Raw genomic sequence first — 22251 nt, 5'->3', positions numbered from 1 at the left:
TTATGTTATATATCTTTAGCATATAACTTTAATCATCAGAAAAATAAAAATGACTTGGTAAAATAAATCTCTTTGTTGTAGCCCCCATTCTCTCCTTTGCAGCCCATCATTAAGTTCTGCCAGTTCTTTTGCTTCCCTTTCTCACTGACTGAGTTAGCACCAACCATGCACAGCCTCCCACCTCCACCCCTTTGCTTTCCTCCCTAAGTAACTACTTTCCCTGTAACCATTCTGAGAGCAGAAGGAAGAAGTGTCCACCTCAAGTAGGACTGGGATCATGTTACCCTCATACAGGGAATTTGATGTGATCCTTGGTCATCCATGACACTACAAGCTTTTGATCATGAACTGCAAACCTCTGGTTATCTTTGACTACACACCGCTGCATAATTTCCCTTGGTTCCCCTCGACTTCAACAGACAAACACCCACACACAAAATCCCCAGGACTACCATTCTGTTTTCTCTAAAATGACCCTTGTTTTCTTTCCTAACTCTCCCCTAGAATCATCATCTTCCAAAGGCTTCTTACCCAGGTATCTACTTTTCTACAAACAACTCTAGTGCCACATTGCTTAGAGCATTCTTTCCTTTTTTAAATACATTTGGCAACAGTGTTTGTTATTTGCAATCAGACTTGCAAAATGGATAGAAATTCCTGTTTCATCACAACATTGCTTAAATAGCAAACACTTCTAGAGTACAAACACCCTAAGTCCACATCTGAAAATTAAGCCTATACACAAAGTTTAAGACCATCTTGTAATAAACCTATCAGTAGCCAGGTTTTTTGTTTGTTTGTTCATATTGTCATTTGCTTGCATGACAAGATGACAGCTACTTCGGAAGTATGCGCAAGGCAGTTGCTTTCAACCTCTCACCCCTGGCCAGTGACTACACACAGCAGTTCACTAATTGCTTTGACAAGAATTTCAAACTATTGGTAAAATATTTTTGATTGACAACATGGAGCCAAAAATTATAATAAGAAGTTTTAGCTTATTAAGATTCACTGTGGAACAAAAACCTCACAGTTCAATCTCTTTTAACTGTTTGGTGAGCAGCTATGGAAAAACCAGGAAGGAGGAAAACCACATCAATAGTGGCAATCGCTGACTCGTAGGAATATGCATGTGTGTGGCTCTGCAGTTCTACTTTATGAATTCCTGATTTCAAATCCATACCCTTAAGACCTCAGTGCTCTGACAAGCCCCTCATTTCTCCAGCTTTGTTTCACAGCCAGGGAGAGCAAGAAATGGCAGTGGAGTTACTTTTTAATGGCACGGTCTTAGAAATGCCAACACTGAAATCGTCAGTCCCTGAGTTTCAACTATGAAAAGGCATATGAAAATCACTTTGATCTGAAGTGTTGATAAAAATAATAGTGTCATGACTCCTTATAATTTCTCAAATGGACAGTTTTTTCGAATTGGAAATACACATTAATGTAAAAATACACTTTTATGAAGAGAAAGTAGATACATCCCTCAAACACAGAAGCATGTGATTAACAGTAACTGCTTATTACATTTATTTTGAGTAATTGTCACAGATGCATTGACTGGAAGTAAAACTAAAAAAAAAAAATCATGATTAATTGAAGAAATAGAATACCATGAATGGTATTTAGTTCTCTTATAGAAATGAAAAGTAAAAATTATAATATTTTAATCTCCATTTTTTACTCTATATATGCACATACATATGTGCCAGGAGACACATCAGTTAATAATTGAACTTAGGTTGAAAAATTAAACAACCAAATATACTAGCTAAGGTTGAAACTGAGAATTTATCTAAATTTCAAATTGAATTTTTCTTTCTATCAAGAACTGAACATTAAATGAAACTTAGAAATATTTACTAAAATGAAATCAAAGACCACTACAATGAGGTCAGTTGCAGCACATATAATAAAGAGTCAATTTTCTTAATATGCAAGAATTCTTACAAAAATAAGAAAAATATAACCCAGTATAAATGAGCAAAGATATGAATAGGCAATTTACAGAAAAAGAAAATTCTGTGGCCAATAAACATAAAAGTATGTTCAACTTTATTCTCAAGTTGAATTTTTAAATAGAAATCTAAATAATAAACAGGGATTCGGGTTCATTTTGGTTCTCAGAAGTCAATGCCAGTACTTCTTTAAGTAGTCACTGGAGTAGCAGGGTCCTAAAATTCCAAAAGCCACCAAAAATTATTCCCTGTGCTCCCATGGAAGGGAAATATACCATGAGCTACCTTAGGAGGGTCAAGGGCCATCTATTAGTTCTTTTATGCCACAGTGGAACTTTTACTGAGGATTGACAGATAAAATGTGATGATACAAAAAAGAAACTAGAATGAATCAGATTCTCAGGAACTGCGATGTTCCTTGTGGTTAGTGATTTCACCTCTACATCATCTGTTTCTTTCCTGTCAAAAATCAGTGTCTAGTTATGATGTATAGTACACACACACACACACACACACACACCTTTATATGTGCCTCAGTGTGTGTGTGGCTTAACTTGATGTCTCAGCATTCTTAAAAATAATATAAAGTGCTAGTGGCCTAAAAGTTTTGGAAAATAGTAGACAGCCAATAAATATACTGAGCAATAATACTGAACTACAGACCTGGAGAGGCATTGGTGCTGCTGACCCCAGGCCACTCTCATTGTCTCCTGTAGAACCCACAGCCTGGCAGTCTCCTCAGCACCTCATGTACCCCATCTTTCACAACCTTGCACACTTGTTTGTAAGCATGACTACGCAAAGAACAAGAATGGCATGCTCCACGTATGGAGACATAAATGGAATTTAATTGTTAGTATTAATATATCTTTTGACGATTCATAATAAATTCAGTCTTCCAAAAAACAAGTATACTTTTCACCAATTTGGATAAAATTCATCTTCTTAATTAATATACCAAAGAAAGCTAATTATCCATTTGTAAACTGTGTTCTTTTTTTTTTTTTAACCAATACAAAAGTTTATTTAACAAAAGTTCAATGTGAAAATGTACAAGACTCAATCCTTATACTGTAGTAAAACAGGAGATCTGAAAAGGGGATAGGGAAGAAGTTGATTTCTCCAGTGAACACAGCCATTCTTTATACTCATTCCAAGGCTTCTAACATGATGATACTACTGCTTCACATTACCGCCATTCCAATATTGTTTTGTTACCCACTGGTTGCCATCTCTACACATTCATTTATTACAAGATTTATAAAGGGATCAAATGCCCACAATATTCCTTGGACATGTCTGCCACCATTTAATTTCAATCATAACTTCTTGTCCATAAATTTTTTAACTTGGGAAAGTGAGCTTTGTTCATGGTGCCTACTCAGCGAGCTCAAAGATACGTCCCCATCCTGTCTACTACTTAGTGATGCTTTTGATAAAAAGGTTTAATGGTTAAAGAAAGAGAAAGAGAGAAAGAAAGGGGAAGGAAGAGAGGACATGAGCGAGGGAGGCAGAATAATAAAGTAATTGAGTACTGGTTGTACATACCCTTCTAAATAAAAAATCTTGGGAAAAATCTCTTTAGAATATTTTACTTCTTCTTCCTATTGGTAAAATAGAAATAACTATTCCCCTATAACAACCTCAGAGATGTTGTAAGGGGAAAAATATACAGTATGCATGAAAATATTCTGAATTTTCAGGAAGACAAGTAACATATTGCTATTAAAATAATAATTGCCTATTATTTCAATATGAAATACTTATGTTCAAATGGTAATAACACAACAATATTATTTAGCTATAGTTAATAAAATAATGCTTTGCTTGAATGTCTGAGGATTATTTTATCTAATCCTATTCAGGTGGCTATACTTACATTTTAAAAGACGCTAACTAAAGGTTCCAGAATAGAAGTGATCTATACCCTTTTTCTTCTTGTAAAAGTAATGATCATTCTTTTGGTTGAAGGATGAGAAATGCCCGTTAGGCACACAACTGCAGCCACGTGCCTAAAAGCTGCACCGGGTGAACATGCTACCCCACGAGGCCTTGGATAACAGGACTTTAACGTTAGCTCCTCTGGTGAGTTCAGAGAAGGACATTTCTACCCACACCTCAAGAGAAGTTGAAGTACTATAAAACAGAAATTAGAATTTTTTAGTGATACCATTTTCATAATTTATGGTACTCCCATCCTGAGCTTATTTTAAATTTGTTAGGAAAATCTATTTCCTGTCGTTGTTCTCATGTGATTATTAGAATTTGGATGAATGATCAAATAATTAAGCTCTGTGTTCTTTCTGAGAAAGGATCTCTTGTTTGAAAGTAACATCCAGGGCTGCCACACCCCAGTCGGAAATATGTCTCAGCACCTGGTAGCAAACACAGGTGACGTTCTTCCTGGTACCTTATGCGGGTGAAGTCATGGATGGTCAGCAAAGAAGTACAAACTAATGTTAACACAACTCAGGGCTTTGTAGCTACCTGACACAGAGTTAGCTCAGCACAGATGTGACCTAACAATCACATCAAAAATGAGAATAATCCTTAGTGAGCATTTACTGTATATCAACTCTCGACCAAGTATGTCACATGCTAGTTCATTTACTCCTTACAACAACACTATGAGTTACTAACATGTCTTTCTGCGTATTTTACAGATGTGTCAATTAAGGCTCGTCAGTGGCAGAGACAGAATTAGCACCCAGGCGTCCAGACTCCAGAGCCTTATGTTTTGATCCTAGAATCACAGTGCTACCGAGATTCCATCGTAGTGAGAGGTCAGTGCTTCCTCCATTATTCTGTGTACCTGCTTCACATATTCAGTTGCCTTGTCACTCTGTCCCCAAAGGAGATGGTCTGAAGGCACTGACTTAGATTCAGCATCGGTCACTCACACTCACAAATTGTCTTGTGAGACAGAGAAAGAAGACAACAACTACAAAGCAGTCAACTACCTGACCTTCCACTTTAGGAAACTAGAAAAAGAGGAGCAAACGAAACTTGGAACAGTAGGAGGAAGAAATGGAAATAAATAAGAATAAGGATTTGAATAGAAATAAAGGACATGGAGACTAGAAAAACAATAAAGAAAATCAATAAAACCAAAAGTTGGTTCTTTGAAAAGATCAACGAAGTTGACAAACCTTTAGCTCGACAAAGAAAATAAGAGAAAAGACTCAATTTACTAAACTCAGGAATAAAAGGACCATCACTACTTAGCTCACATAAATAGAAAAGATTATAAGGAAATACAATCGACAACATTTATGCCAGAAAATTAGATAACCTAGATGTAATGGACAAATTCCTAGAAAGATACAACTATTAAAATAGACTCAAAGAAGAAACAGAAAATCTGAATAGATGTGTAATGAGTAAAGTGATTAAATTAGTAAGTTAAAAAAAAAAAATCTTCCACAAAGAAAAGCCTAGGAACTAGCTTTACTAGTGAATTCTACCAGATGTTTAAAGTATGATTATCACCAATCCTTTACAAACTCTTCCAAAAAATAGGAGAGGATGGAACATTTCTCATTTTAATGAGACTATTTCTCTACTACAAAATCCAGACAAAGACATCACAAGAAAACTACATCAACATCTCTTATGAATACATATGCAAAAGTCCTCAACAAAATACTAGCAAATTGGCTCTCCACCACCCAACCAAAACCACAACATGAATTTGCAACAGGGGAGGAAAAAAAGAACCAAAACTTCCAAGGCTCTGCTTTTTTTCTTAAAAGTATTTTAGAAAGGAAAATGTTTGTATTTTTTAAATTTACATTTTATATTTTTGTACATTTTGTTAGGGGTTAGCCCTTTTTAATGATTTCAGGATGACCAAACCAGCCTTTGGAGTGTTCCCTAATTCCACTTCTGACTTTACTTGTGGTGTGCCCAAGTTCATTATAATCTCAAAGGAGGGAAAAAAAGAAAAAGAAAAAAGAAAAAAATCTTGTAAAAAATAAAAAGCAAAAACAACAACAAAAACAATTTTATTCCAAGCATTCCTATTACTTCTTGTGTATGTACTTAACTATACACTGGCTGGTTTGGCTCAGTGGATTGAGCGTCGGCCTGCGAGCTAAGTGTCGCTGGTTCGATCTTCCAGTCAGGGCACATCAGAAAAGGAAAACTCTGACTCCAAAAAACCTCCGCTGCCTTGCGGCATACCTCTTCAGGGGAAAGGCTAAGGGAGTAAACCCCGACAGAAAATCCGGAGCCGGATTCCCTAAGGCGGTTTGACGTTGTAGTCAACACGGGCAACTCCTGCGGCGCACCTGAAGCCAAGCTGTATCGACTCCGTCTTTCCCTTGGATCCTTCAGCTGCGAAGAGAGGGGGGGTCTGCTGCATGGGCAACAGCAGACCCTCCATATCACCCTGCCCAGGCTCTGTAGCTTCAGCTTCACTGGAGAGGACACTCCAGCATCATCACAAGATGTCGATTCAACACGGGAGGAGACAGATACCGTGTCACTCCCGAGTCGGACTGCACAACCATTCTCGGCGGTGCAGATAGACTCTGAAGAAGCTACACCATCGTCTCTCGAGACAGACGGCTGCCGACGACGGCTGCCGACGTCGACGACGACGACTTAAGTATACTACAAGTAGTTGGTTTGTAGAATATGGTTAAAAAGACCAAAGATAAAAGGTTGTTTTTTCTTCCTTTTTTTGTCTATGTAGCTGCTGTTTATTCATTTATATGTATATTTTTGACCTGTTGGATATATATGTGAAACAATGTTGCCCAACAATAAACCAGAATTTTATTTTGCTGAATTGTTGTAGCAACAACCAGAACAATAACAACAACAAAACTAGCAAACTGAATTCAGCAACATATAAAGGATTATACGCCATGACCAAGAGTGATTTACCGCAGGAACGCAAGGTTTTAACATAGGAAAGTCAATCAATCCAAGATGCCATATTAATAAAGGACAAAAACTATACAAGCACTTCAATAGACATTAAAATTTTGATAAAATTCAACAACCTTTCATGATTAAAACACTCAACATACTAAAAAACCAAAGGAACTTCTTCAACTTGAAAAAGATCATCTACGAGAGCCCACAGCTAACATCAGACTGCATGGATAGACTGAATCAGGCTTTCCCCTTAAGATCAGGAGCCAAGCAAGAATGGCCTTTCTTTGTCACATCTATTCAACATTGAACTGAAGATTTTAGCCAGGGGAATCAGGCAAGAAGACATAAAGGACATCCCTAATGGGAAAGAGCATTCTTATTGGGAAGGAAGAAATAAAACTACACTTATTTACAGGCGACATGACCTTGTATGTAGAAAGTCCTAAGGAATCCACTAAAACACTATTAGGACTAATAAAGCAAGTTCAACAAGGCTGCAGGACACAAGACCAATACATAAAAATCAATTGTATTTCTATACACTATCAATGAACAAGCCAAAAAGTGAGGTTAACAAAACCGTTTCATTTAAAATAGTATCAAAAAGAATAGGAAATCTATAAAACATTTGTTGAAAGAAATTAAAGAAGATTTAAGCAAATAGAAAAACATCTCATGTTCATGGATGAAATATGTAATATATTTAAGATGGCAGTACTCCTTAAACTGATCTACAAATTCAACACAATCCCCTCAATATTCCAGCTAGCTTCTTGGAAGAAGTGGATAAGCTGATCCTAAAATTTGTTTGAAAATTAAAGAGGTCCAGAATAGCCCTAACAATCTTGAAAAAAACAAAGTTGGAGGATTCACATTTCCCAATTTCAAAACTTTCTACAAAGCTAAGTAATTAAGACAGTATTATACTGGCATATGGATAAGACATAAAGATCAATGAGATATAATTGAGAGTCCAGAATAAAACAAACATACATCTTTGGCCAAATGATTCATGACAAGGGTGTTAAGTTCATTCAGTGGAAAGAGAAAAGGCTTTTAAAGAAATTATGTTAGAACAATTGGATATCCACATGCAAGAAAATGAAGTTGGGACCCTAATTAATGCCATATATAAAAATTAAATCATAATAAATCAATCACACAAAGTTAAGAGCTAAAAGTATAAAACACTTAGAATAAAAACATAGGTGTAAATCTTCGTGACCTTAGATCAGGAAATGGCCTTTTAAATATAATGCCAAGAGCACAAGCAACAACAAAAAAAAACCCCAAAAAACAAAAAACTGCACTTCACCAAATTGAAAGTTCTTGTGCCTCAAAGGACATGATTGAGAAAGTAAAAGAATAACCCACAGAATGGGAGGAAATATCTGCAAATTATATATCCAATAAGGGACTTGTAGTTAAAGCACTCTTAAAGCTCAATAAAAAGACAAATAACTTGATTTAAAATGGGCAAAGGATTCAAATAGACATTTCTTCAAAGAAGATGTACAAATGACCCAAAAGCACATGAAAAATACTCTACTCTAGATAGTTAGTCATCACGGAAATGTAAATTAAAACCATGAAGAGATACCACTTCACAACCAAAATGATAGCTATAATCGAAAAGACTGATAACAAGTGTTGGCAAGGATGGGAAGAAATTGGAATCCTCATACTGTCTGACAGATGATGCTCAAAAGGTTGAACACAAGAGTTACCATATGACCCAGCAATTCTACTAAGTGTATACCCAAGAGAAATGAATACTTATGACCACACAAACATTTGTACATGAATGATTGTAGCAGCATAATAACCCAAAGTAGAAACAACCCAAATGTCCATCAACTGGTGAATAAATACATAGGTAAATAAAATGTGGTATATTTATACAATGGAATACTACTCAGTAACACACGGACCAGGAACTGACACATGCTACACCATGGATGAACCTTGAAGACATTAAGCCAAGAAAGAGGTCAGTCACAAACAACCATATATTGTATTGATCCCACTTATTTAAAATGTTCATGATAGGCAAATCTATAAACAGAAAGTAGATCAGTGGTTGTATAGGGAGGTAGAGGGGTGGGAAGAACAGGGAAGTAATTAGTAATGGGCACAGGGCTTTTTTAGGGAGGTGATGAAAATGTTCTAAAATTAACTCTAATGGTTACAAAACTCTGAATATACTAAAGCCCATTGAATTTTATACTTTCAATATGTGAAGAATATGGTATATAAATTATATCCCAAATAAAGCTGTTATTTTAAAAAAGCCCAACATGTGAGAGAAGACATATGGCAGATGGTGCCACTCACCACCCTACTTCAGAAGGACATATTTCAAAGGCTTCCCCTAAATCTCTCCCATTCCAACCCCCTCCGTCCAAGAAATAAAATTCAGGCCTGCAGCTGAGGGAACTGTGATGCCTGTGTTGCATGTTATTTCCTAACTTCACTTCAGAGTAGAGCCTAGAGCCTATTAGGTAAAAATCTCACTGCACAGAACAGCATCCCATGATGACAATGAGCTTTGTTATGTCCTGGTGGATGGCTCAGTGCTCCGGCTCTGTTCTAGCTTCCCAGGGAAATGCTTTCTCTGGTCGCTGCTCACTCAGCACTCCTTGGTCTAATGCACCTCCTTTCCCAGCCCCAGCGAGCAACAACTCTCCTTCCTCATCCCCTTCTACCTTCCCTCCTCCACCATCCTCATTACCCCAGCCAACTGAGCTTTCCCAGAGTGGTTTAGCAGTAAGAAAACAAGCTTGAGTCTGGCAGACACGAGCCCAAAAACCAACCTATCACTTTCGATTTAGTAAGCTTGAGCAAGCCTCCGATGTCAAATTTATAACATGAAGATCGCATATTTCTTGAGTTCTCACTATGAGCTGGGTCCTGAAAATACACACCGGAAGAAGACACAGGCTCTGCAGTTGATAAACTCACAGTCCACTAAGAGACACAGAAATACAAATGAATAATGCCTACAACGCAGTGTGATAAATGTCATGACAGATGGTATGAAGGAGAGAATGATTAATTCTCGTAACGACTGAGAGGGAGGCTTAGGGTGTGGCAGTGAGACTTCACTATGACAGTGTGTCCACAGAACACTTGGCACATAGCAAGTGCTCAAAGAGTGTGAAGTTCTTGTCCCACAGAGGGCTCTAGGAATTTAGAAGAAAAAATATTTTAAGTTTTGGTGAGAAGTAAGAAACTGGAAAGGCCTCTTGACTTCTCCCACCAGAGCATTAATTATCAAGGCCTAATTCAACTTAAGAAAGCTGGGCCTCGGGTTTTATTTTTGAAGATATTATATCTACGAGTATATATTGTAATATGTAGGTATGATAATATATAGATAGATACGAACGATAGTAAATTAATATTATAACAAGTAAGTGTGGATGTCCTGGGGTTAATATTGCACATTTTCAACTTTAATTCTAATTTTGGTAAATTGAAGCATCCACTAAAATGGAAAAAAAAAAAAATCCTTGAATCTTCCGTCAATCATTTGATACATATTTACTGAACTTCTATGCAACAGAGACATAAAATTGAACTTTTCAACAAGTGTACAGGTGACTAGGGAAGAAAACACAAGCTCTTAATAATCATAATACATGGCAGAATACCATGGTGCATTTATTTTCACTCAATAATTGCTCAGGAACTTTTCTTACTCTTAGAACAAAACAGGGAGATAAAGTTAATAATATTGGCTCCCTCCTGATCAGACCTATGTACTCGGACACTAATTTCTAGAACTAGGTATTTGCAAATGGGCTTCTCTTCGGTAAAAGAAGAAATAATAAAGTTTCTCAATACAGACAAGTACGCAGTGTACCCAGAGCAAAATCTTCCTGAAATGATAAAACCTCCACCAGTTATCAAGAGGCTTAGCCGCATAGATAAACAACCCTAAGAGTCAGTAAATCCATGCTAGTTCAAGGAACATGGTGTAATTGAACTTTGGAGTCCATGGCATAAGATATGGGAATTCCTAAAGCAGAGATCAATGAAGCACCTGCACTGAGAAAAGGAAGAACAGGAGCATAGCAGGAAGCTACTTTCCCCGGTCCATCCACCTTCCCACGTCACAGAAAACCCCTCCATATCCCAGAACTCAGGTGCGGCACCAGGCAGGTGAATCAGAGTCCTTCTAGTGATGAAAAAGCTGTAGGGTCTTCCTTAGGAATGAGAGTTGTATGAAAAATATAAGCCTGAAGTTTCCGGGGGGAAAAAAAAAAAAATCAGAAAGGACAACAGACTGATTTTATATATAGAATCCCAATGACCTCTATTGAATCCTTTAATCCAGTCATGGTCTACCCTTTGGAATTTCTAGGTAAGTAAATATATACAGAGTGAGGCAAAAGTACGTTTACAGTTGTTCATATGGAAAATAATGCAATACTTAATAATACAAGAATAAACTCTTGTTTTGCATACTTTTGCCCTGGTCTGTATGTATACATGTAATTTGATGTATAGAAAATAATTTGATATATTTGTTTGTTGATTAATTCCTTAAGCTATTGGGACTGGGTTTCTGTCACTTGCAACCAAGAGTCCTAATTAACAAAGGGCCTCAGTACACTTCTCTTCTTTGGTATATATTTTTATAGCGATGGGGTTACCAAAAAGGTCCCAGAGTAATCTCACCTGACCCAATTCATTCTTCCTATTCTTTTTTCCAATTCAACAAACATACTCTCCAGGTCTCATAAGCTGTTATTTTTCCTCCTAGTAAAATTTTATTTTATGCCTCTTTGCCCTTACTGAAAAGGGCATTTCATTATTTTTGATACAGCAGAAGAGTGGTGTTAATCTGACATATCTTTGAAGAGAAGTGCTGGCATTCAAACGGGAAACTGACAAAGGACTCTCCAATTAAAGAAGGTTCTTCCTAGAGGTTCCTTATATTTAACTTCTGATAAGTGCTCAGATCCCGCCCCCCCCCTCTCTTTAGAGAGCCTTTCTGCAATGATCACAACCTAATATGACTGAACTGCAGCCCCTAAAAGGCCTTGTCACCTGGTGATACCATGTCTGTCTGCTGCCCTGAGCTCTTGTTGACTGGGGTTGCTCAAAGGACTCACATGTGCAAATATTGCTATATGATTGTTTTAAAACTAATGAAAACTAAGAGAATATAAATTCATAACAAGCTTCCTCCTTTTTGTAATATAAACTATATATACTCCTTATTTTAAAATAATCCTCTAATTCTAGAAGGCAGAGACAAATGTCAGGAGCTAGTACCAGCCTACCTTCAAAACTCTAATGTCCATTTTCAATTTGAACTTACTTCATTGAGCAAGCTGGTTTTGCTTAGTCTGATGAATATACACTTGATTTGGGCATATAATCAGTAGTGAACCTTCTAGTAATACATATCCCATGACAACAGTTACCTAAAACTGATGCTTCTTTAAATTCCCTTTCTGAATGTACTTAAATTATTGGTAAATCTGGTAATTCTCCTTAGGGATTCTTGGAAAGCAAACAATGTTACAACATTCTATTAAAAGTTAAGTATGATATTGAGATAATAGCTTTTAATTGCTAGGTAACATAAGGCACACACATAAACACTGATGTTTTCTTTTTTTTAAAGTACATTTTATTGATTATGCTGTTACAATTGTCACAATTTCTTTTTCCTTTGCTTCCCTCTGCGCCCCTCCTCCAGCAATCCCATCCCCTTTAGTCCATGTCCATGGATTGTGCATATAAGTTCTTGGACTTTACCCTTTTCTGTACTATTATTAACATCCTGCTGTCTATTCTGTACCCTCCTACTATGCTTCTTAATCCCTGCACCATTTCCCCTAATCTCCCCCCCACCCCCGCAGCTGACACCCCTCCACATGCTCCCCATATCTATGATTCTGTTCCCACTCTGGTTGTCTGCCTAATTTGTTTTAGTTTTTATTTTTTAGATTTTGTTGTTGATATTTGTGATTTTGTTATCATTTTAATGTTCATAGTTTTGATCATCTTTTTTTTAAATAAGCCCTTTTAACATTTCATATAATGATGGCTTGGTGATGATGAATTCCTTTATCTATACCTTGTCTGGGAAGCACTTTATCTGCCCTTCCATTGTAAATGATAGCTTTGCTGGGTAGAATAATCTTGGTTGTAGGTCTTTGCTTTTCATCATCTTGAGTACTTCTTGACAGTCCCTTCTTGTCTGCAAAGTTTCTGAGAAATCAGCTGATAGTCTTATGGGAACTCCTTTGTTGGTAACTCTTTTTTTCTCTTGCTGCTTTTAAGATTCTCTCTTTATCTTTATCCTTTGGCATTTTAGTTATGATGTGTCTTGGGGTGGTCCTCTTTGGGTCTAGTTTGTTTGTCTATTTCCTTTGCCAAATTAGGCAAGTTTCTTTCATTATTTTTTTCAAATAAGTTTTCGATTTCTTGCTCTTCCTCTTCTCCTTTTGGCACCCCTATGATTTGGATGCTGGGACATTTAAAGCTGTCACGGAGGTTCCTAAGCCTCTCCTCATTTTTTTCAATTCTTGTTTACCTCTTCTGTACTCGTTGACTATTTATTTCTTCTTTATGTTCCAGTTCATTGATTTGAATCCTGGTTTCTTTCCCTTCACCACTGGTTTCATGTGGGTTTTCCCTTGTTTCATTTAGCATAGCCTTCATTTCTTCCCTTATGTGTTTGTGGTGCTTAATCTTGTCTGTCAAGTCTGTGACCATCAGTATCTCCAGTGTTTTTAACTGTGCATCTGTTAGGTTGGCTATCTCCTCATCACTCAGTTCTCCCACTGGAACCTTGATATGCCCCCCACCCCTTTTTTGTGCCATACTTCTGTCTCCTCATCCTGAGAGCCTCCTGTGTTTGCCTCTGTGTCTTTGGTAGAGCTGTCGCACCTGTTATGTTGTAAGGGGCAGAGCCTTAGGTATTCATCAGTGTGGGCAACCCGTCACACCATGTTGTGGTGGTGTATCTGGGGATGGGTCTGAGAGGTAACAATGCTGCTTGCCTGCACTCATCCCTTTTCCGGGGACTTCTCTCACTTCCCACACTAAACAAGCTGATTCTGTTGAGAGACCAGCAGTTTCTTTTCCGCCCCAACCCCTACTGGTTTGCACAGTCAGAAGCAATGTGGCTCTATTTTCCCTAGTGCTGGAACTGTGAGCTGGGCCGTCTGGTCTGGGGCTGGTATCACTTCCCAGGTTTCCCTCTCTACTTTTAAAATGTGACTTTGCTTTTTGCCAGAGCTACAGCCCTTGTGCCACCACAGCCACTGCTGCCACACCAAGTGCTCTTTTCCCTGGCTCCGCCCCTCCGCTCTGTCAGGCTGAGTATTTTTTCTTTATTTCTTCATTTGTTGAACTTCCATGTAGTTCGATTTCCTGGATCTTGTGGGTGTTTTTTGTTTGTTTGTTTTAAGTTTTGGGGTAGTTGTAAATTCCTTCTTAGTTGTGAGGGAGAGGCAGCGTGTCCAGCTATGCCTCCATCTTGGCTGGAAGTCCAGAAAAACAGGTTTTCTTTTCTAACACAATGTATAAGTGTGACTGTGATCAGTATTTTACAAACTGAAGAAGGTGTTATAGTTAGCTTCAGATAAGTCCTACTCATTTAGTTTGCATGGCATTACCCTCTCTAAGGCCTTGCCATCTCATACCTTATGTTAATAGTAGGTACTCACTAAACATTTATTAAATGAATACACAAATAAGGGGGTACTGCAATGCAAAATTTTTCATACAGAAAAACAAACTCCATGGTCATTAAAAAACAAATTAAAGTGGGTGAAATTTAAGATCCAGAGCATATGGGTCTTAAACATGAACAAGAAGGCCTTTTGATTCTAAAATATGTCATTTATTTAAATTTTCAGGTGCATGGAAATGCAACTTGTGCCTTACATTAGAAATGCAACTTGTGCCCTGGCTGGTGTGGCTCAGTGGACTGAGTGCTGGCCTGTGGACCAAAGGGTTGCTGGTTTGATTCCCAGTCAGGCAGGGAACATGCCTGGGTTGTGGGCCAGGTCCCCAGTAGAAGGCATGCAAGATGCAACCACTCATTGATGTTTCTCTCTCTCTCTTTCTTACCCCTTCCCCTCTATCTCTAAAAAAGTAAAAAAAGAAATGCAACTTGCTACCATCAATGAAATGAAAAGGCGACCAACTTAATGGGACAAAATATTTGCAAATCACACATCCAATAAAGGGATAAAATCCAAAATATATAAATAACAGCAAAAAACAATCTGATTTTAAAATGGTCAAAGGGTCTAAATAAACATTTTTCCAAAGATGACATACAGATGGCCAATAGGCATGTGCAATGTTCAACATCAATAATTATCAGGGAAATGCAAATCAAAACTACCATGAAATACCATCACACACTTGTTTGAATAGTTATTATCAAAAAGGTAATAAATTACAAATGTTGAAGAAGATGTAGAGAAAAGGGAACCTTCATACACCATTGGCGTGAATGTAAACTGTATGGTTGCTATAGAAAACAGTATGGATGTTTTTAAAAAAATTAAAAATAGAATTGCCATATGATTCAGCAATTGCACTTCTGGATATTTATCTAAAGACAGTGAAAACACTAATTTAAAATGATATATGCACCCTTATGTTTACTGTGGCCTTATTTATGATAGCCAAGATATGGAAACAACTTGAATATCCATTAATGGATGAATGATAAAGAAGACATAGTCGGCCTGCGAGCCAAGTGTTGCTGGTTCGATTCCCAGCCAGGGCACATGACTAGGTTGCACGTCAGGCCCCCAGTTGGGGGCACGAGTGAGAGGCAACCACACAGTGATGTTTCTCTCCCTCTCTTTCTCCTTTCCCCTCTCTCTAAAATAATTAATTAATTAATTAGTTTTTTTAAAAAAGAAGAAGACATAGTATATCTATCTGTAGAATGGACTATTACTTGGCCATAAAAAAGGAAATCTTGCCCTGGCCGGTGTGGCTCAGTGGATTGAGTGCTGGCCTGCAAACTAAAGGGTCCCCGGTTCTATTCCCAGTCAGGGCACATGCTTGGGTTGCAGCTGGGTCCCTGGTTGGGGGCGCACAAGAAGCAACCATACATTGATGTTTCTCTTACTCTCTTTCTCCTTCCCTTCCCCTCTCTCTAAAAATAAATAAATAAAATCTTAAAAAAAAATAAAAGGAAATCTTGCCATTTTTGACAAAATGGATGGACCTTTAGGGAATTATGCTAAATGAAATAAGTCAGAAAGAAAAAGACAGATACCATGTGATTTGACTTATGCATGAAATCTAAAAAACAAAACAAACAAACAAGACAAAAGTCATAGATACAGAGAACAAATTAGTGCTTATCCAAGGGGAAAAGGGTTGGGGAGCAACCAAAATGGGTGAAGGGAGTCAATTGGATGGTGACAGATGGTAATGACTTTCTGTGGTGATCACTTTGCAGTATATATAAAGATCAAATTATTATGTTGGATACCTGAAACTGATGTTATATGCCAATTTTACCCCAATTAGAAAAAAGAAAGAAAGAAATGAGACTGCTGTTCATTTAGACTCTTTTTGCCCTAAAAACTATGAGGAAGCAGTTATAACTTCAGAATTCCATCTTATTTAATTATTTCCCTGCACTGTTCCCCAAGCACACTGAATCTTTATTACATTAGAGCTGGTTATCGATACATTGGTGACCACAGACATATTACAATGTCTTTATGTTACTTCCACCCATTCATTCATTCATCTATTGACTATATTGTGTCTTGCCCAACAGGAGGTACATAATGAATCAGCAATATAACAGACACTTCATAGCTGGAGAACACCAACTAGCACGTCTGTGGAGTAAACACCTTGAAGACCAGAAGGTATGTCTTATTCTTACCTGTGTCCTCAAAGCTTAGCACAAACTTGAGAAGTGTTTGAGGAATTGAACCACCCCTTAGAGATCATCTAGCTCAGCACCTCACTTCCTGGTGGTGACTGGATTATTTCACAAGGTGACCAAGCTACTCATTAGAGTTAGTGCCAGGACTAAAGGTCAAAATTCCTTTACCCCAATCTAAAGTTCTTATAAAGTCCATTTTATGATTAATTCCAAATTAATTTATAATCCAAGTGGCACTGTGATGGTTATTTACTTTCAGTGCAAAAGCCCACTTATGTCTTTAGAATCAAGTGTCTCAAAGCTCCAATTTATTGATGAAACACTGCAATTTCTTGGGCTTACTCTTCTAATTAAGCATTATGACTTTTGCCAGTTGGAATAAGTTTTTAAACATCATAACAATGAAGGTCAATAATTATGTTGTATGTTAATGTTCTAGTTAAAGCTTTATTATTTTATTTTAAAAATATGTCTGTACTCTTAAGTATTTATCCAAGAGAAATAAAAACATATGTTCACAAAGTCTTGTACAACACATGTTATAGTAGTGTTATTTATAATAGCCTAAAACCCAAAACATCTTAGTCATCTATCAACAGAAGAATGGATAAATAAACTGTGATATGTCATACAATGGAATACCATTCAGCAACAGAAAGAAAGAAATTTCTGATACATGCAAATCATGGCTCACTAGCTCATTAGCATAAAACATTATTGGGAAGAAAAGAGGTCTAATACAGAAGATCACATACTAAGAGAATTTATATGAAATTCTAAAACAGGAATAAATTCACATCAGTGGTTGACTGGGAGGTAGGGGTTAGAAGCAAGAATTGACTTGGCAAGGGCATAAAGATAACTTTCTAGGGTGAGGGTAGTGTTCCTTATCGTGATGGGGGTTTCGGTTACACAAGGGTATGCTTTTGTTGAAGCTCAGTAAATGTATACCTACGGTTTTGGCATTTCATTATATGAAACTCTGTCTTTAAGAAATTATAAACAAATATTGAACTTTAGTAGCTTAATGAAGTATTTTAGAGAAGGTGTCCCAATCTTCAGTAACTTATTTTGAAGGTCATCCAAAAATGTGATGAATTCATGGACAGAGAAATGGACTGATGGGTAGAGCTACGATAAAGCAAGTATAGCAAAATCTTAATGGCAGAATCCAGGTTTGGGGTATGTGAGTGCTCACTGTAAAATTCAAATTTGCTGTATGTTTGACATTATAATAATAAAATGTTGGTGAAAAAGAGTTAAAATAAACATTCTCTGGGGAGCCTTAATGAAGAAACCAACTGTAAAAAGAAATTCAGACAACTGGAAAGTATATGTAAACTGGGTATTAGATGATAACAAGGTATTACTGTTAATTTTGTTAGGTATGATCATAACATTGTGGTTAAGTAAAAATATCTCCATATTTTTAAAGATGGGTATTAAAGTATTAGGAATAAAAATAATAGATGTCTTTGATTTGCTTTTAAAAAAACCTTAAAAAAAGAAGGGGAAGGGAATGATGTCACAATGTAGCAAAGTCTTAATAGCTATTAAATCTGTGTAATGGGCATATTGAAATTTATTATATTTATTCCCTCTAAACTTCAATTTATATTTGAAATTTTTAAATGTTCTTTTGAAACCAGTTAGTACACATTTATATTAAGGCCACAAAAATTAAATGGCTAATCCTACAAATTTGAAATTGCAACATTCTGTGATTGATGTAATATCACACCTCTTTCATTAAAAGTACTGTTACAACAGATTTACTTTTAAAAAATTAAAGTGAACCTAAGTTTAATTTATTACTAAAATTTTTAAAAATTTTAATGAATCTTTTAAATGAATTAGAAATACCCAGGTCATAAATTGTCTTAGAATCAATTGAGTAGTCATATTAAGCTAGAGATAGTATTCATTCATTCATTCATTCATTCATTCATTCAAGCATTCAATAAATGTCTCTTTTGCAAAGTCCATAGTAGTATAATTGTAACTATCAATACATATTTTTTAATATAAAGATGGAAAAATGCCCTAAAACATGTTTAGGGGAAAAAACCCTCCACAGCTACTACCTATGCCTGAACATTTCTAACAAATATGGTTGTGACATAAGAAATACATCCAAAAGAATTTTTTAAAGAGAAATATAATCAATAAAACTTTCACCTACTTGACCTTAAACAACTTGACTTAATTTTGTATTTAATTAATTTAACCTTACCAAGATAACCACACAACACATGAGCTTCTGAATTTACCAAACAGATGAACTAACTGGAAGGTGGTTTAGGTCATCTAACTACATAATCCTTTTCTTTACAAAGTGATCTATCCCAATATTCTCGTATACTTCTTCAATACATTTAAAACTCAATTGGTTTACTAGGTTTCCCTTTAAGCACAACTTTCCAGGAATAAATCCATCACAGAAAACATGGACTATGGTCCTTGACATTCTTTGGTTCTATACCATGCCTCTTAGTCAGGTTTTACTTGTTTACAAATTTCAAGTTCTAACTTTTGAACAAATGTCTGCAAGGTCAATATTTAAACTGGTTTCTGGTAGCAATTACATTCTTCACTAAATTTCACAATGTTGAAAAATAACAGCAGCTTTCAGTTCTAACCTCAGAGGGTAGAGAGATGCATAGCTCATACTTCATATGGTCAGATCCTGAAAACAAGTAGCTAGATCATGTTGTCCAACAGAATTTCCTGTGATGAGGGAAACATTTTATATCTGCACTGCCCAATACAGTAGCTACTAAGCGCATGCAACTGAACATTGGAAACGTGCTTAGTGCAAACAATGACCTAAATTATTTATTTCCTTTAATTTTAATTAATTAAATCGAAATAGTTGCATTGCATGCAGCTATCAGCTACTACACTGGGAAACACAAGTCTGGTTAGATTCACAGGATAGCTCCTGGACAAAAGATTTTGGGCAGAGTTAGACCAGTAAGTCTTAGAAAAGTACCCACGTTGGTAGAGGACAGGGAGCTAATGTAATCAGTGCCCTTTCCATGTAATGCACTTAAAATTTTTGGCCTTTTTCAAGATCTAATAGAGTTAGATGAGTGTTAAATGAAGCTTAGTAGCTCAAGTGATTTTTTTTTCAATCTTTTAGTTCTTCCTCTCCAGAGGCAGAATTCCTTTCTGACACCAACGTTAAATGGCCCTAAAACCACCCCAGCAACGACACAACACACCTTCACTACAAGCACCAATGTACACATGTACTCTTCCACACATCTCCTGCCTCCTCCAGCTCAAAAGTTTCCATCCAGATCATCTTAAACCCTAACATGGTCTACAGCAAAACCCCCTGATCCTGGCCCATCAGCTCATAAGAAGGAACATACAAAAGGTCATGTTTGGGCATCTTGTAACTGTTTTTCATATAAGTTTTAATTGTGTTTCCCTGTCTGGTTTCTTTGGTGGGGATGCCAAGCTGCAGATCACCTGTTGTACTGTAACCATTGTTGACATATTTCCCAAGCTTATTTGTTTGATGGGTCCTTGTTACTCTGTTCAGAAAAAGGAGTACAGAATTTCACTTGATCAGTCCAGCCTGGTCTCAACTGAGGGGAGGTCAAGCATGAAGGAGGAAGTGAACTGGATTCCCCAAGAGTTGCTGAAAAATGTGTTCCCCAGCTAAGATGTGCTTGTCCCATCTCTCTGGTGGAGAAGGAGTGGGTGGCAGGGAGGGAGGTTAATGACTGCATGTGAATCAATCAGTGTTCAATGATACAGAACTCAAAAACAGTTGAATTTGTTAAGCTTGAACAGACCTACCAGTGACTAAAATCTGATAGGTATACCTTCCTTCATCTTCCACTCCTTGTCTCTGAAACAAGAACTACAAAGACTTGAAATCAGAACCTCAGGCTGAGGGACAGAACAGATGCAACAGAAGTGTGGTGGGTCTGCCTCGGGCAGGGGAGCCCTCCCTGTGGGTGACCTCACAGCAGGAGGCAGCTAGATGGAGGTGAAGGCCTGCGAGGGTTTCCGAGGTGTGGACACCCAGCATCAGGAGGGGCAGGGACTGGGAGAGGGGCACTCCAGATCATGCACGAGTATTACTCATGACAGGTGAACTACAGGTTTGCCTTTGGGAGCGGGGGCTGAAGGGGCAGACATGGTCAGAGGTAATGCCAGTCTTGTGCATTCTGAAAAAGCTCAGGATCCAAGAGCTTGAAAAGCCCTACTAGCAGTACATACAGTTGGAAGGTCAATAACCTCCCCATGGTCACTGCTTTCTGCTGCCCTTCACCTTGGACTGTGTTTACTGTCATTACCTTGTACATGTGCCAGCAGATGACTCTGAATTTCAGTAGTTGTTTTTAGAAATAACATTTTTATGTGCTTCTTCTGATAATACAAGAAATCCGTGTTCACTATGGAAAACAAAGGGGGGGATACATACACATATATATTTATGCTCCCCCACACCCCACACCTCCCCCCCCCCCCACCCCCAGCTCCATGGTAGATGATTTCTTATTAAAGACCTTAGGGAAGAAAGAGGAGATGAGCTGGAAATATGGGTAATTAAATATAAAACTGTAAACCCTATCATCATTGGTGGACATTTGGGTGTTCTGATTCTTCAGATGCGTTCCTCTGCTTTGCATGATTTCTAAGAGAATCCCATTAGTGTGATGAATGGGTTAAGCCTTTCTAAGGTTCCTCATAGAGTATAATGTGAGGGCATACGGAAAGGGTAGCAGCTAAACACACAAAGGGAGAACTAGTGAAGAGGAAGGCCCAGAATGGATCAATTCTTTGATTCCTGGTCAAGTGTTCTTTCCACAGCACCCCACTCCCTCAGAGCCTGATGGTTTCTTTGTTCCAAGGAATTCTATTTCATTTTAAAATTCCAGTTAAAATACTTCTCCCTGTCATTTTATGTGGCAAGTAAAGCCCTCATCACATTATAAATGGGATTCTATTCAATCATTTGTATGTGTGTGTGTATGTGTGTGTAGATGCCCACGTTTTACACCCTTATTTTATGATCCTACTTTCTCTGACATATGTAGACCAAAGCAGAGGCTGCACAAATGAACTACTCTAATATTTTTTATTTAGAAATGAAAGAGTAGGCCTTTCTTAAGGCTTTACACTAAGAAGCCATTTTATAAGAAAAGTAGAACAAAAGCCTTGTTCCTCCTCAGAGGCCAAGTTTGCATTTGTGCTTAACACAGAGGTGGCACCTCCTTCAACAAGGGCTAACTGAAATGTTGACGTTTCATAATCCTTAAAGAAAAAATGTCACACGTGACAGTGTGCAGCCTTTTGAATTCACTACGAAAAGTCCGGTTCCATTCACATGTGCAAACTTCCTTCCAGGGAATCCTGTTTGAGGGGAAGGTCAACCAAACCTACTGGACATCCATGATGTGCCAGATACTCTCACATGTTGCATGTTATCTCAGTCCCAACAGTAACAGCCACATGTTGGTAAATTTGGAAAAAGTAAGTGCCATATGGGAAAAG

The 22251-nt window shown here is 37.4% G+C and overlaps 1 protein-coding gene and 1 pseudogene across 2 annotated transcripts in view; both read right to left on the bottom strand.

Annotated features, from left to right (window-relative positions):
* Nucleotides 1-22251, bottom strand: part of RBM47 (RNA binding motif protein 47) — a 118416-nt gene that overhangs the window by 45267 nt on the left and 50898 nt on the right. The gene's annotated exons all lie outside the window — the stretch shown is intronic.
* LOC150020203 (small nuclear ribonucleoprotein G pseudogene) lies at nt 3107-3333 on the bottom strand (annotated as a pseudogene).

The sequence above is a fragment of the Furipterus horrens genome, unplaced genomic scaffold (genome assembly GCF_987537825.1).
Source record: "Furipterus horrens unplaced genomic scaffold, mFurHor1.1.pri manual_scaffold_2, whole genome shotgun sequence".
NCBI classification, from domain to species: domain Eukaryota; kingdom Metazoa; phylum Chordata; class Mammalia; order Chiroptera; family Furipteridae; genus Furipterus; species Furipterus horrens.
Note: the sequence above shows the minus strand (reverse complement) of the source record. Positions and strands in the feature narration are given on the sequence as shown.